Source organism: Podarcis melisellensis (genome assembly GCF_964234715.1).
Source record: "Podarcis melisellensis genome assembly, chromosome: 13".
Taxonomy (NCBI): Eukaryota; Metazoa; Chordata; class Lepidosauria; order Squamata; family Lacertidae; genus Podarcis; species Podarcis melisellensis.
The window spans coordinates 14933147-14950176 of record NC_138545.1 but is presented as its reverse complement, the minus strand read 5'-3'; the positions used below and the strand labels follow the sequence as shown (position 1 = coordinate 14950176).

The following is a 17030-nucleotide window of genomic DNA, read 5'->3' as shown; positions in this document are numbered from 1 at the left end:
TACGCCTCGCAAAAAAGAAAAGAAAGGGGGAGATAAAGGGAAGTTTTCCTTCTGCACATATGCTTTCCCTCTACACATAACTGTGGCCTTATGGGAAGTCTTGCTATGGGAAGCATTGCTTCTTTTCTCTTGCATTCTGGGAACTCTCGCTCATGATCTTTTCTCTGTTTCTGCACACACTGTACGAACCTGTTCCAAACACCAAGACATTCTTTCCTTTGCCCAGTTCATCTTAGGTTCATGATGACCTGTTCTCAATGCATAGCTGACCACATCTACGGAACTCGATTGTTATATGTTATGATCAATCTTTCCCAGCCTTTAATCTACCAGTGATTAATGTTCACATGTAATTCCCACCCCTCACATGTAATTCCCGCCTTGCATTTGCATTAACCAATAGGCAATGAGTTTCTTTGTGTTTGTATCAACCAATCAGCCACAACCACACCTGTGGCAATGCTTGTAATATTCAATAAAAGAGAGGTCCTGGGACTTCCCCGGCAGACGCCTCTCACATGACACCTACTACTCGTCTCCCGTGATTTTCATTCCTACACACATGAATATTTTTACTCACTCCAGACAGGCATATTACATCATGCAATGCATGGGAAAGTGTTCATCCACCATTATTTATCAAGACTAATCCTGATTCTCTACAGTGGATACAGTGCTTATAGCACGAATGTTTCCCCTTGTTATTAAAGACTCACTGGAAGACCCAAGAAGCAGATATCTTCTACTTAGGGGTACGTCTGGATGCTTTGCTGTCGCTTGAGGCTAAGGTGGCATCAGTGGCACAGAGTACCTTCCATCGACTTCAGCTGATGGCCTAGCTCTACACCTATCTGGACACAGACAGCCTAACTACTATTGTCTATGCTCTGGGAACCTCTATGTTAGATTACTGTCAGGTGTTCTACTCAGAGCTCTGAAGACAATTGAGGAACTTCAGTTAGTGCAGAACTCGGTGGCCAGGGCAAGATTCTTCGGTCATATTACACCAAGCCCAACTGCACTTGTTTCCAGGCCCAACTCATGGCATGGGGGATTATTGATTATTCATTTATTTTTGGTTCTTATTTTCAGTATGCGTTTTTTTGTTTTTTATACTGTATTCTTATGCATTATTATTGTATTAAGATATTATTTCTAGAGGTAAAAGCTGTATCCACCACCCAAATCATAAGTTGTACTCCAAGGCTTTCCAATTAAAACAGTTGACGCACATGATTAACTCATCTTCAACTCTGTGGTCCAAAATGGAACTGGAACCCTCACAAATCTCTCCTAATGCTTTATCCTTCACGTACTTGCATTAGCAAAATAAGGTTGCAATGTTGTGGCCTATTGGAACCCATAAACCAAAACACTAGTGTCTGTGTGTTTATTGGCCATTAGGTGGACAATAATGGGGGCCTTGGAACGCAACAACATGTTTTACATTCTACTTATGTTTCCCAAACATGAACCCCTCTTCTTTTTCTTCTCTTTAGATGGCAATGGTGCTCTCATGAGAGGTGCCAGGACTGTGTTCCTGGTAGTTCTGGCTGAAAAAAGCCCTACAAGCATGTAATGTTCTCTCACATTTTCCTTTACCCAAGATTAGGGTCGCCATATATCTGGAATTTCCTGGACATAGCTAGGATATGGCTAGTGAGTGTCAGAGAGGATGGTAGCGGAGGTTTGTTGCCTGAGCAGAAGCCTGCTTGTCGAGCAAAGGCATTCAAAATATTAATTTAATTGGATATCCGTTCTTACATTCAAGTTCAATGATCCTATTAAGTTCATAAGCGTAGAAGCTGAACTTAGCTCTATAACACATAGTGATTGGAACAGGAGATGAGCTCGGCATGTGACCACTGAAGGGTGAGCCATATACAGTGCAGATTTTTTTAAGATGTTGGTCAGAGACATGAATGAAAGTGTGTGATTTTCCATATGTCAGGCCTCTTTTGCTTCTTAAATAGTTGCAGTAATCTTTGACTTCAGTCTCCGGGTAATCAACATTATCATGCTTTCCCTTTTTCCATCAGATTTTTTATATAACCCACTTCCTAGGACATATCAAGGGAGAATCTGAAAAGGGCTATGACAACCTTGCTCAAATTGTAATCTTAATTCCCTCATTAGGTAGTTATGAGGCTGCAGTCAGACCATTGGCCCATCTACTTCAGAACAGTGGTATCTCAGAAGTCAAAGGGAATCTGTTCCGGAACTCCGTTCGACTTCCAAAATGTTCGGAAACCAAGGCAGGGCTTCTGATTGGCTGCACTGTACCTCCTTGCCCACCAGTCAGGGAAATATCTCCCACAGAGACACCTCTGACCTTGGGTTTGATGTTGTATTGATGCCATTTGAAGATGTCAGACTTCCAAGTTGACTTGGAAGTATGACTCCCATGTGGGTCTGAATATCCCCACACACTTTCAAGGTGAACATTTGTCAAGGGGAACATTACCTCAAGCTCAAACCTTAATGCCCTTGCATCAGGTGCTGTTCCGATGTTTGTGATCTCATCATTTCCAGCACACGCCTGTACTTTAATTCAAATTAAGCTCTAATTAACATGTGCTTCTTAATGGCAGTGTTGGAGGGTTTTTGGCAGGCGAAGTGCTTTTGCACAATCAATGAATGAAAATATTGCTGGGTTTTTTTGTGTTGACATGCAGAGTCCCTCCAACCCCGGACGGCCCCCCTGAGTGGTATAATGACTCAAGACAATGTGCATGGGGATTAAAATTGGCCACAACTTTATTATGTTTCAGATGAAGGTAGACTTTGGCTTAGGCATTGGGCGTTATCCCTCCCAGTCTGGGGATCTGGGGAACATCAGGGTTATCCAGAGTGTGTGGGGGATGGGCTGGCTCTAGAGAACATATGTTCAAGAAGAGAGCCCACCCCACCCCCACCCCCTGTTACGTCACTGTTGCAGGGGAGAGCAATGACAACCTGTACGTGTACGGCCAATGCCTCTCCTCAAACAATCCCTTCCGGAACTCTGTTTGACTTCCAAAATGTTCAGAATCCAAGGCAAAACTTCTGATTGGTTGCAGGAAGCTCCTGCAGCCAATAGGAAGGTGGGAAGTTGCATCAGACTTTTGGGTTCCAAAGAACGTTTGAAAATTGAAACATGGTTGTACTTAGATGACTTAATCTTCCTCCAAAAATTAAAGAAATCCTCCTTATAGCAATATTTAGCTGCAAAAAAATATGCCAGTTATTTTCAGAATCCTTATACATTAAAACACTATAGAGGTGTTGAATAGGAACCAGTTTTTGGATAGAAACCAATTTTCAGGGTACCTGTTGAATTAAAACTAGGCATGAATCTTTAGGAGGGTTAGAATAAACTATCCCAAGTTAATCAGTAAATGCAAACTAATAGGAAAAAGAACTCATTAAGGACTCATGCTCCTGTTTTAGAAATAAGCAAATAACAAACAGCAATATCAAATCCAGTGTTAGGCAAATCAGAGTGTAGCCACTCTAAAAATCACTATTCTGTCTGCAGTGTCTGGGGAAAAAAGTAGTTCTGTAGGTGAAAACATTGTATTAAGAAGAATGCTGCATGTGAAGTGACTCCAAAACTCTGCAACTGCTGTAAAGTAAATTCATTAGGAATTTTAAGTTCAGGGAGGAAAGGAGAAAAAACAGTGTGCAAAAAGCGATGAAGAATGAGTCTCACTGTCTGAGGTAGAATCAGACCTGTATGCTCTGTCTTAATTTTATAAACCACCTATAATGGGAAAAGGGAGCTGCTCGTGCGTAAGCGTTTAAGTCCTCCAAGCTTCACATCAGTTCCTAAACTTTCCCAGTTCGAGGAGCCATGGGTGCGTGGCTTCCTCAATCGCTGGCAGAATCCGTCAGTGGGCGTTTCCGGAATTTACTCCAACATAAGAGTTCCTTGACGGAAACTCTTCTTCTGGATTCTCTGCGTGACAGTTTCCTCCGCGGAGTGGGCGTCCCCAGCGGAGGTCCTGAGCCCTCCCCGCTATTCTCACTGGAAACATCTTGGAGCCCTTCCTCCGATTGAGTTTCTGCAGGAACTCTCCCTCTCCCCCTACTGGTTCCTTCCTCCGCATCTGAGGCTCTCCTAGCCTCCTTGAGCCCTTCCACCACCTGACTCTCCGATGGCAGTTCCCTGACATCCACCTCCCCTCCAGGACCCCCCTCACCCCCCGTTTCCCCCTCTTCTCTGGGTGGTGAGGCTGGGAACCCCCGGAAGGAATCCTCCTCATCTTCGGTGGACTCGAAAACCGCTCTCCACCTACTACTGTCCCTTCTTCCCCCATAATCTTCCCCATCTGATTCCTCTTCCTCTTCCTGTCCTGATTCTGGGAACCTTAGTAGGGAAATGTTCCTACTAAGACCTTATCCTTGACCATTTCTGCCGGTAACCAGGTATTTTCAGACTCCGGTTCCCCTTCCCATGCCACTAGGTACTCCACCTGTCTCCCCTTCCACCGAGAGTCGAGAATTTCTGCTACATGACTGCTCCACTCCCTCTCTTCTACTTGCGGTGCCGCAATAACCTCACTTTCGCGTTCCCCAAATTCTCGCCCCTCCCTGTATGGTGATAGTAATGACCTATGGAATACTGGATGCAGTTTCATGTTGTCTGGCAGCCTGAGTTTAAAGGCCACCGTATTGACCTGCTGTATAACCTCGAAGGGTCCCAGTCGTTTTGGCCGCAATTTTTTGCAACCCCCTTTGAATGGTAACCCTTGTGTTGACAACCACACCCGGTCCCCCACCCTTATGGTCTCTCCTTCCCTTCTGCTCCTATCTGCCTGCTTCTTGTATTCTGCCTTGGCCCTATCCAAATTCATTTTGAGCTGTTGGTGTATTGCTTCCATTTCTTCCACAAAATGTTCCGCTGCCGGTACGCTCCATCTTCCCCCCCTTCCTCTGGAAAGGCCCTGGGGTGACACCCATAATTGGCCAAAAATGGACTCATGCCCGTGGACACATTTTCTGCGTTATTGTACGCGAATTCGGCCAGGGCTAATTTCTCTACCCAATCATTCTCCCTGTCATTTACATAACACCTCAGATATTGTTGCAGAATACTGTTTGCCCTTTCCGCCTGCCCATTCGTTTCTGGGTGTTTGGCGGTTGAGAAGTTGACCTCCACGTGCAGTAAGCTCATGAGCTTCCTCCAGAACCTGGACGTAAATTGTTTCCCTCGATCTGAAACCACCCTCAAGGGGGCACCATGCAACCTAAAAACGTGTTTTACAAACAACCTGGCGGTTACCGCATGTGAGCAAGCTTTAAAGTGGCACATCTTGGTTAACAGGTCTACCACTACCATTACCGCAGTTTTCCCCTTGGATCTTGGTAAATCCGTCATGAAATCTATGGAAACTGCCTCCCATGGCCGTTCAGGTGTGGATAATGGTTCCAGCAACCCCGCTGGTGCCGCCCTTTCCCCCTTTGCTCGCTGGCAGCGGTCACACCCCCTTACATACTCTCGTACATCTTCCCTCACCTTGGGCCACCAGAATTGCCTGGTAACTAACCACATCGTTTTGTGTTGCCCAAAGTGCCCCGCGGTGGGGCTGTCGTGCAGTTGTTTGAGTACCCTACCCCTCAATTCCCCTTCTGATATGTACAAGGCCCCCTTGTAGTACAACGCCCCGTTCTTTTCTTCCAAACCCCCGGTGATCTCCCCGGCTCTCCTGAGCCCTCTGAGCTTCTCTTGGGCGTATTCATCATTCTCTGTCCCTTCTACTAGTTCTCGTTGCCCTACCAATGCTGCCCCACACACCCAGTGGTCCTCGGGGATGACATGTCTCTCCTCTGGCGCTCCCTCCCCCTCCATATACTCTGGTTTTCGAGAGAGAGCGTCCGCTCTCACGTTCTCTGGTCCCGGTACGTAGCGAATCTCAAAATGAAATTTGGAAAATTCCTGCGCCCATCGCACTTGTCTCTGGTTCAGTACTCTGGCCGTTCGCCAATATTCCAGGTTCTTGTGGTCCGTGCACACCTGGACCTTGTGCTGCGCTCCTATTAGCAGGTGCCGCCATTGTCGAAACGCTTCATAAATGGCGAGCAGTTCCCTGTCATACACTGTGTAGTTCCTTTCGGATTTATTCAACTTCCGCGAGAAAAAGGCACACGGTCTCCAGTCCGACGCATCCTTCCCCGGCTGGAGCAGAACCACCCCTACCGCTCGATCTGATGCATCTGCTTCCACCCTCATCGGTTTCTGTAGATCCACGTGCAAGAGCTGTTCTTCCGAAGCGAATGCTTTCTTTAGCTTTTCAAACGCTTGCTGCGCTTCTTCCGTCCATGCAAATTTCTTCTTACTACTGAGACAATCGGTGATGGGAGCCGTTAAGTGGGCAAAGTTTTTGATGAACATCCGATAGAGGTTTCCAAACCCCAGGAATCTCTGCACATCTTTCCTGGTTCTGGGTGTCTTCCATTCCAGTACCGCTTGGACTTTGCTAGGATCCATGGCCAATCCCTTGTCTGACAAACGGTACCCCAGGAATTCCACCTCTCTAGTATGGAACTGGCACTTCTCCAGCTTGACCCACAGCTGGTTTGCTTGCAGTCGGCTTAGGACCTCTCGGACATGCTGCTCTTCGTCCTCTGAGTAGACTAACACATCGTCTAAGAAGGCTACACAGTTCTTATAGAGCAAAGGTCCCAGCACGTGATTCATGAATGATTGGAAACAGGCTGAGCCCCCCTGTAGTCCGAAGGGCATAACGAGATACTCAAAGGCCCCCAAGGGGTGAACATGGTAGTTCATTCATCCCCCTTCCTCATTCGTATCAGGTTATACGCCCCCCTCAGGTCCAGCTTGGTAAAAATCTTTCCCTTCCTCACCCTGGTCAAAATGTCGTCAATCCTGGGCATGGGAAAGGCCACCGGTTCTGACACTGCATTGACGGCCCGGAAGTCCACGTCAGTGGGCGTTTCCGGAATTTACTCCAACATAAGAGTTCCTTGACGGAAACTCTTCTTCTGGATTCTCTGCATGACAGTTTCCTCCGCGGAGTGGGCATCCCCAGCGGAGGTCCTGAGCCCTCCCCGCTATTCTCACTGGAAACATCTTGGAGCCATTCCTCCGATTGAGTTTCTGCAGGAACTCTCCCTCTCCCCCTACTGGTTCCTTCCTCCGCATCTGAGGCTCTCCTAGCCTCCTTGAGCCCTTCCACCACCTGACTCTCCGATGGCAGTTCCCTGACACCACCATAGGGAACTGGAACTGAAAAGTAGCAAGTTCTGCTGTCAGTAGATTCAAACCAGCAATGCCCTTAGCGGCATGGCACAGATTTGTCACAGGAGACTGTGTGTTAAAAGCAACTGTGTTAGAAGAGATAGCTGGCTCTGCTGATTTAGCTTCAGTAAAAGACTGACAATCAGCTGGCACAACAGTCTTTGTTCTCCCATTTAGACTCAGGCTGGAAGGCCACCTGTCCTGGCATTGCCTGTCTTTAGCAGGATGCACTGAAGGAGACAAAGCTGCTGCTAGGAGGGCAGATTTGTGAGTCTCAGTGTCAATATTCTGGCAAGGCTTACTCATTTGAGCAATCTCTGTTTCTGGGTTCTGATACATCGCTTTAAGAGCAGTCTTGCAATCAGCATTCTCATTTTCATAAGCCAATTGTTTCATTGAAACTTCAGAGGCTTCAAGGTTTGGTTTGCGGGCATTGGTCCACTGAAGGTGGCATGGAATTTACATTCGACCCAGGCAAATCTTTGGCAAAGGAAGGTGCCAATGGAATTACCTTTGGCATGACCTCAGAGTCCTCAGAGAGAGGCTGGAAATCAAAAGGCTGAGATGGAGGAAACAATATTATGGTATTTTTAAAGTCAGCTAGGGGTTGCAACAATATGGGAACATTCATAGAGACAACTGGTGGTTGGAGCAAAGGGTTAGAAAGCTTTCCAACCGCGTCTCTACACAAACGCCAGGTGTGCAAGACTTGTAGAGATGCCACAGGATGTCTATGGAGTGCATCTCCCAGCTCATTCCATTTCTTAATGTCATAAGTACCACCCTCTGGAAACCAGGGGCACAGTCTAGCAATCTCTAACAACAAATTTTCTACTAAGGGTGCTAAATGCTTATCATGCCCTGCCTGACCTAGCAAAAATAACAAATTATTCCTATGCTTTTCCTGCACTTGTGAAAGCTTGCTTCCCCTGACCTCACCTGAAGGGTAATAGACGCGCGTCTTGGGGGCTCGTTCCGAGCGAATGAGATCCTAAGTCTGGGAATCGTTTTGCAGGAGATGATCCACTGCGACCAAGGGATAGCAGGTTGCTAGCTCCGAGGGGAGTCCAATCCTGGGGGTTTCCTTTTGCTGAGGTTTCCTTTTGCTGTGCCTCAAACGCTGTTACGGAAAATTCCGGGTGCGGAGTTACCCTTGCCACCCGGCTCGTCGGACGAAGTCCGCGGGTCCTAGCAGAAGAAAATGAGCTCAGCCGGAGACAGGAGCAATAAACGGAGATCCAAAGTTTATTGCGCAACAGGTTCAAAGTGGAATTGAACCCCGAGAATGGGGCGACATAAACTTTTAAAAGTTCCCTCCAAGTCCCAGAATACAGTGCAACAAACGTCATGAATACATTATGAGAAGGTTGGGTTTCACAGATTACATCATGAATATATTACAGAAAGGTGGGGTTACAATGATTAGCATTTTAAGGAAGGGAGGGGGGAATATGCAGAGTGAGAGATATGCATAGATAAACATAGATAAACGTTTCCTGAGTACAGGTGATGGCAAGACAATGGCGCAGATATGCATCGTCTGCCACCTGGCATTGCCCGGAGGAAGGGTTTGGCAGAACGATCCGACAGGATTAGGGTCTTCCTGAGTACGTGACTTGCCGCTTTGGGGATTATTCAGGTAGGGGCAGCATCATGGAGTCCAGAGGGAACCGAGCAGAATGACGTCAAGATGGAGAAAATCGGAGCTTTGGTTGATTTTATATTATTTTCCAAAGTTCCAACACTTTGCCGGTCAAGTGTATATTGAAGATCAAAAGCGGAAATAAGATGGATACATTGTAGCAAGGCTTTGACAGTTTTACAAGGTCGCTGGTTTCGGTTCCATAGTTCTCGCAGCGGGGAGCTGTCAACAGCTTGTCAGGAGGTCAAATGAGGCGTGCAAGAGCTCCCTGAGATAGCTCCTGCAGGGGAATGCATGGTCCTGATTGGCTGAGGCGCGGCCATTATAGTCAATGGAGAATACAGTTCGATACGGTCTACCCATGTTAGAAATAGAGCGAAAGGAAGGCTTAAGAAAGAAGGGCTTATTTCGCCCGTATATAGTAGGAAAAGGATATTATTTTATAAGGCCAAGGGGTATAGTGTGGTGCTTGTGCAACAGTGTGGGGGCTGAGGGGTCACGGCAGAGTTGGGCGCTGTCAAGGTCATCGCCTCGGGCCCCTTATCAGAAGGAGGAGGGGTGAGGAAAGGGACCCCCCTCTCCTTCCGTATCAAACGCTGAGGTTTTTCACAAGCCTCACACGTTCTTCTTCTTCTTTTTTTTTAGGTTTCCCTCACACGGGGCACCACTATGTTGCATTTGCAAAGTGAAGGAAGGATTGAACTCTGATTAATAAGAGTACACACAGAGGCTTGAACCAGCAAGACTCTGGGAAGGGTGCATATAATCGTGTCTCTCTGTGCCTGTCCGTTTGCAGCCCCCTGGCCCAGGTAGTTTTATTCACAAAAGAGTGTTCGTAAGAACCAATCAGATTTCTTCTGAGCAATTCCACAAACCCACGTGGGGACTACTAAAACTAATTAAGCACAAATATTTCTGGGGTAAACAAAGAACAGAACTACAAAGAAGAGCATCTGGCAACCCTGGAGGTAATAAACAAGCAATACACATATGATAAGAAGGATGACCAGGAGGACAGCGGATCAGTATCACCTTCATGTGAGATCTGTTTCCTGGCCCTAAGATTAACATTTTAAGATTAATATACATCAAAGAAACTTGCCCACTATCTTTATGGCCCAGGATGCCTGCCTGGCGAAGCAGCTGCTGTGTACGTGACTTATGAAGAGAGAGAAATGGGCAGCAGAGGGAAAAGGGCATCCAAAGGGCATGAATGTAGAATCTTATGGGATTTAATCAGAAATTATCGTTGATATATCAAACCCAGTCAACACAATGTCTTCATCGTGGACACGATGGCTTGATGTATATTTTGTAATTCCTCATGGTAATCCCATCTGACCCCTACAATAGAACACCTGGGAAGAGCCTAACTCTGGGGAGGAGGGACTGCAGCCACAGACAGAGCAGGAATGGGTTAGTTCAGCGCCCCTTCATCAAGAGTTCCCAGACTCAGATAGAGCAGCAGACTCTGAAAGCTTGCAGGCAGAGGGAGGGGAGGAGATGGAGGGAGGCAGCGTTTAGAGGGCTCTTCATTTGATAGCGGGGGGGGGGGGGTAGCTCACCCACCTTCTCGCCAAACTAAAAGAGCTGAAAGGGTTAAAATGCAATGGATATACAAAAGAGGAGGGACAGGACTTTGGCATCCTTCCTGCTGTGAAAGGAGCAGGGACTCAGAGTGACCAACTCGTAGCTAAGAGAGACAGGCTCTCTGGATGTTAATTGTAAATAAACGTGTCATAAAACTTCCAGAGACTCATTAATTCTTATCGGGTTATGCTTGCCTCCCTGAGATCATTACACTACTGGATGGAAGGTGTTTCCCTAGATGACAAAAGACTAACTTTTTATTGAGATTTTTTTTTTTTTACCTACAGCCCATACTTAATAATAAGGCAACTTGTAAAACTTAGGCAAAACAGTTTGTGGAACTGGAGCCAGAGACAGTAGAACCAACTAGTTTTGTCTCATTTCCCAAGCACTCACTCCCCGCCCTGAATTCTACAAGGCCAACCCTGAATCTGAGAAGGAAGTTAACAACCAGGGAAACCCCCTGGGCTGTTGCATAAGAAAGGAGGCAGGTGATGGCTGACTGGGGTCAGGTTGCATTTCTTGGGGCAGTGATCCTTTGATCCTAAAGGACCAGCCTCCACTGGTTTCTACTAGCACCGTCAGGGACTAATCTGATTGGTGTCCTGAGAATTCCATTTGGACCTTGGGGAAAAGTCAAATAGAATGGGGTCCAGCAAGATGGCCGTGTGCCATAGGCCAGAAGCGGTGGCCCCCATAGAATAAAAGGCCAGGCAAAGCATTGACAGGGTGTCATCTGGAGCTGCAGGCAGACAGAGATGAGCAAGAGAGAAGTCTGGAGGCTAAATAAAGGAAACCCTAATTTATTGGGTTTGATTGTTGTTTTAACCCTCCTAAAGATTCATGCCTAGTTTTAATTCAACCTTGAGAGGTTTCTTGAGAGGGATGCAGTGCAGACGGGGGAAAGTGTAGGGGGCTGCTGAGTGTTGGAGAGGATGGTAGCGGAGGTTTGTTGCCTAAGCAGAAGTCTGCTTGTGCAACAATTGCATTCAAAATCTTAATTCAATTGGGTATCCATTCTTTCATGAAAGGGATTTTTTTTCTAGTAAGGTCATAATCGTGGTAGATGAAATTATCTTTTAAACATGTGGTGATTGGAACAGGAGATCAGCTCGTCATGGGACCAGGTACTGGTCTGCCAAAATAAGTGCAGATTTTTTAAAGATCTTGATCAGAGACATGAATGAAAGTGTGATCGGCTGTGTAAACCAGGTCTCTTTTCTTGATTATATAGTTGCAGTAATCTTTGACTTCAGTCCTTTGGTTTGAAGGATTGGAAATCCCAGGAGGCTTCAGTCCCCAGCACCATCAAAGAGAGCAAAACCAAGAGCAGCCATAAAGGACAGGGCCCCTTGGCAGCCATGACTCGCTGTGGCTCTTGGTGGTTTTTCTGAGAAGAAAAAAGAGGAAACGATGTAAAGTTCAACAGGGCATTTTCATGCTTTCCCTTTTTCCATCAGATTTATTATATAACCCACTTCCCAGGAAATATCATGGAAAAATCTGACAAGGTCTATGACAGCCTTGCTCAAATTGTAATCTTAATTCCCTCATTAGGTAGTTATGAGGCTGCAGTCAGACATTGGCCCATCTACTTCAATACAATGGTACCTCAGAAGTCAAAGGGAATCCGTTCCAGCACTTCGTTCAACTTCCAAAACCTTCGGAAACCAAGGCATGGCTTCTGATTGGCTGCCCTGTGCCTCCCTGCCAACCAGTCAGGGAAATATCTCCCACAGAGACACCTCTGACCTTGGGGTTGATGTTATATTGATGCCATTTGAAGATTTCTCTCTCTCTTGGTTTCCAAGCTGACTTGGAAGTGTGAGTCCCATGTGGGTCTGAATATCCCCACACACTTTCAAGGGGAACATTTGTCTCCCAAAGAAGGGAGTTTACATTCTCCGCTATATTTATTTCCAGGCCTCCAGGCTCCCACAGAGACACAAATGGCAATTTAAAGATATAGTATCCAAAAAACAGCACAGTAAATGCAAACAGAAGCCATGTGTCAGAAACCTTCAATGAAACAGCTGAAATCTAATTCCGTGTTCAAACCCCCTGGGGGTAGAGATTTCAATCAATCAATCAATCTCGTTTCTTGTTGGTGGAATAATCTAATATCATCTTTCCTCATCCCAAGTTTTCTCTGATTAACCCAAAATGAGATCTGAGGACGGGACTCATTGCTATGAATCTGAGCCCCCGACTAGCACTGAGAGACCAGGGTTCAAATCCCCACTCAGCCGTGAAGCTCATTGGGAAACCAATTTCTTCCCTCCTCTCTTGTATAAATAAGATTTGAACTAGCATTCAAAGGAGGATTGCAGAATCCTAAATGTAGAGAAGAAAACTTTATATTAAGAAACTGTAGGCTCCCCTCTGCCCACCCCGTCCTTTTGCACCGAATGAAGTGTTACCTCAAGATCAAACCTTAATGACCTTGCAGCAGGTTCTGTTCTGAGGTTTGTGATCTCAACATTTGTAGCACACGACTGTACTTTAGTTCAAATTAAGCTCTAATTAACAGGAGAACATGTGCTTCTTAATGGCAGCGTTGGAGGGTTATTGGCAGGAGAAGTGCTTTTGTACAATCTATGAATGAAAATATTGCTGGTTTTTTTTGCATGGAAATGCAGAGTCCCACAAACCCCGGGCGGCGACCCGAGTGGAATAACGACTCAAGACAATGTGCTTTGCGATTAAAATTGGCCACAACTTTATTATGTTTCAGATGTAGGTAGACTTTGGCTTAGGCATTGGGCGTTATCCATCCCAGTCTGGGGAACATCAGGGTTATCCAGAGTGTGTGGGGGATGGGCTGGCTCTAGAGAACATATGTTCAAGAAGAGCCCCCCCCCTTTACGCCGCCATCGCAGGAGAGAGCAATGACAACCTGTACGTGTACGGCCAATGCCTCCCCTCAAACAATCCCTTTATCGGGGATCCCTGTGTTCACTGCCTCAAAGAGGAAAGGAACGTGGGTCACTGCTACACGCCCACTCCTTTCTAGGGAAGATAGACTAAAGGATTGCGCCCAAGGCCTGAAACCGCCAACGTTGTGATGTTTTCCTATGGGAAAGGCAAAACCTGCCAACGCAGGGAAATTCTTTTCTTGCCATTCAACAGCGATCTTGAAGTAGCAGCGCCCACGTACCTGTGGAGAAAAGGTTAAAGGTAGGGTGGCCAACTGACGGTTCCCAGGTAAGTTCCTCCATCACAGGGTGGTCCCTCCCCCTACCTGACCTGATCACCTTGGCAACGCCTCCCCAGGCGGGATTGGGCAACTGGCAGAGGTTTTACAAGTGGCCTTATGTTTAATTAAGTCTGGGCTGTAGCTAAACAAAAACATTAATTCTGGAAATTAAAGCCTGTAACCTCAGCCATCTTGGCATCCACTGTGGATGTAGCAAGATAAATGTTGGTGTCTGTTCAGGTCTTCAAGCTAGTCTCGTGAGTCATGTGAGTGTTCCAGATATAGAATGAGCCTTTTCCTAACATGGAATTCAGCTCTTTGGACTGCTGCACTCTGGGTTGACATGGGATTGCCATATTTCAGAAAGGAAAAACCAGCAGGACACCCTCAAATTGTTGAGCTTTCTTTAGGAAGACCCCATTTTTTCCAAAAGCACCATTTTTTTTATCTGCTTTCAAACACATTTTTAATAGAAAAGCCTTACTAGTTTTTCAGATGCCTTTTAATTGAATAACTTTCTAAGAAATGGCTGAAGCAACTGAATAGGTTTATTTAAAATAGGGAATAGGTTTATTTAAAACAAAAGGCAATGTTAAATTTAGAATTGCGGATAGAAGATTAGAAAATGGAAGATTCGCGAATGAGCTGAAGGAAGTTAAAAATTATGTATTTGTGAAAATGTATGTTTAAATCTTATATTGGAAATTGAATAAAAATAATTTTAAAAAAGAAAAATTGAGAAACACTCAGTGGAAGCCTTTTGACTTCCAAGGTGCATTCGAAAACAGAAGCATTTACTTCCGGGTTTTTGGAGTTCCAAAGCCAAAACATTTGACTTCCGAGACGGACGAAAACCAAGTTTCCACTGTCCTTTGATTATGGGCATTGCTCTGATTTATTGCTGCATGCATAGCTAACTTACTTGGTTTATGTTGCCAGGATTGTACTCAGAAAAGGAGCCACTTTGTTGGGGGAAAAGGGACATTTCTCAACATCCTTTATGAAACTCCAACATGTACAGATGTACAAAAAGAAATCTTAGACAGGGAAAACCACAGCCTAAGGTGTAAAAGCAAAATTCAAGACTTTCCCTGAGACTGGCACAAGAGCAAAATGGAGTAGGAGAATGTAACAACTGGTTGCCTAGATCAATGAACGAGAGCACTCCACAATGCAACAGTTTATTGCAGGATGAGTTCCAGAAGACGCAGGATGGCTCCAGCAAAGGCTGTGTTCCTAATCTAGGACCCGCAACTGGCAGGGTCCAGAAACCCTGGGAAATATCAAGATTTCACTTGAGCTGGGCCCACCATCTTGGCCAAGTTCTTAAATCCCCTTTGCAACATTCATGTTAACTAGTTTTTACATAGCTTTTGTATGTTGTGGCTTATTTTCCTCAATGTGTGATTTTACAGGCATTTCTGACATTGCTAAAGTAAATATTTTCCCTGCATAAAGGGAACAGTGTATTTTATTCTTGTTTGTTCAGAAAACTCTGGCTTAAGTATACAAAGTCTCACAGACAGGAGAGCGGCAAACGTGAGTGGGAGTACATATTTCTTTTCTGCAAAGGTCCATTTTCCTTGGTCCCATTGAAAGGGGGAGAAAGGGATACTAATAGCTCCAAGCACATCTTTTAAAATGTTTTGGGGAGAATTAGCTTAACTTCCATGAGTCGTCAGTTTTTATTAACCATTATGAATTGATTGATTAATTCATTAAATTCATATACCACCCCTTATCCAAAGATCTCAGACCACTCACAGCATAAAAATACAAAAGAAAAGTATGAAATACATAATAAAAACAAGAAAAAAATAAGCCTATAACTTCCCCTCCCACAAACATATTTTTAGTGTGTTTGTTTTGGGTTTGTTTGTTTGCGTACTTACTTACATTTCACATTACCCAAAGAATTGGGACTCTCTGTGGTTCACAATAAACAAAACAAACACAGAAAAAACCCACGGATACCTATACCTTGGTTTTTACTACTTCAAGCACTGGCATACCCCCAACAAACTCTTTCTCCATTCATTCATTCATTCACTCATTCATTCATTCATTCCCAGTTATCTGCAAAATCCCATACCTTCACTGTAAGCAGTGGTGTAGCATGGGCAGCGCCACAGGGTTGGTTTCCCTGGTTGCCAAATTTTTAGGGGTGAAAAATTTCAAAAGAAAGAAAAGATAACAGTAATAATAAATACTAAATAAGATAATAAGCAACCCCCTTGGGGGGGGGGGCACTCAAACGTGTCACTGACACGTCACTGGCAGGAAGTGGGGAAAGAGAATTAAGAACAACTCTGAGAGCAAAATAGCAACGAAAGAGAAGAATGGAGCTGTAATATGCCATCGAGGGTGCTCACAATGCACTCCAATAAATTCCAATTCTAAATAATTCAGGCTGCTTCAAAGAATGGAAGGAGTGTATTTCTAAATTCATCTTGCCGGGGGGAGGGGGGAGCCAAGAATTAAACATAAAATTATGATAGCTATAAAAGAAAGAGGAGGCATTTCCCTGCCAGACCTGCAAATGTATTATGAAGCAGCCTGTTTGTGTTGGTTAAAAGAATGGATTGTGTTGGTTAAAAGAATGGATTACGGGGGGGGGGGGAGTGGAACAAATGAAAAAGGAAATATACATGAATGAAGAAATGCTAGTTAAAGACCATTGCTCAACAATGATTACAAAATTTACGCAGAAATCGTGGCCAATAGATTCTAAGTAGTACTGAAGCATATCATCAATGAAGATCAGACCGGATTTTTGCCAGGTAGACGAATGAATAATTCCATGGGGAAGAATTTCAGCCATAAAAATGAATATTCTTCTACAACTGTTATTCCTCTTCCAGATGATCCCTATCATAGGAAAAATGATATTCAGTATATGGAAAAAAGACCTAACCAAGCTGATATGGCAGGGGAAGAAGCCACGTATTAAATATACATTGTTAACAGATAAAAAAGAAAGCAGGAAGGAATAAAAGTCCCAGTCCCTGAGTTACGTAGAGGGAATGGAAAAGCTGCTCTTCAAGAAAAGAAGAGGTGCTTGATGCGGCAAGACTTTGCCAAGAATGGACCTACTGATTTCTTAGCTACGGAGGGAGGAAATTCCTCAATGCTGCGTAAAAGCAGACAAGGCAATCAGCCTGAAAAGAAAGGGGAATGGGGGAGCAGTTGTTTACATTCCCGAAGCTGCAAAAAGCAGTTTGAGACACAGGCTGTGTCTGATGCCAAGAGGCAGTGTGTGTGTATTTGGCAGGAATTAAAGCTGCGTCACACTTGGACACTTCAGGATGGCGGGGGAAGCTGATGCAGTATCCCAGACGGCCGTGCTAAGCTCTGAAGGCGTC

At 45.1% G+C, this 17030-nt stretch overlaps 1 protein-coding gene and 1 long non-coding RNA gene across 3 annotated transcripts in view; both read right to left on the bottom strand.

The window, feature by feature from the left end:
• The window catches only part of LOC309354005 (angiogenin-2-like), a 259266-nt gene that overhangs the window by 35533 nt on the left and 206703 nt on the right, over positions 1-17030 (bottom strand). The gene's annotated exons all lie outside the window — the stretch shown is intronic.
• Positions 3454-7657, bottom strand: LOC309354878. Its single transcript, XR_014162379.1, has 2 exons — positions 7214-7657; positions 3454-3742 (listed from the first exon to the last, which is right to left on the bottom strand). It is a non-coding gene; the product is annotated as an uncharacterized lncRNA (long non-coding RNA).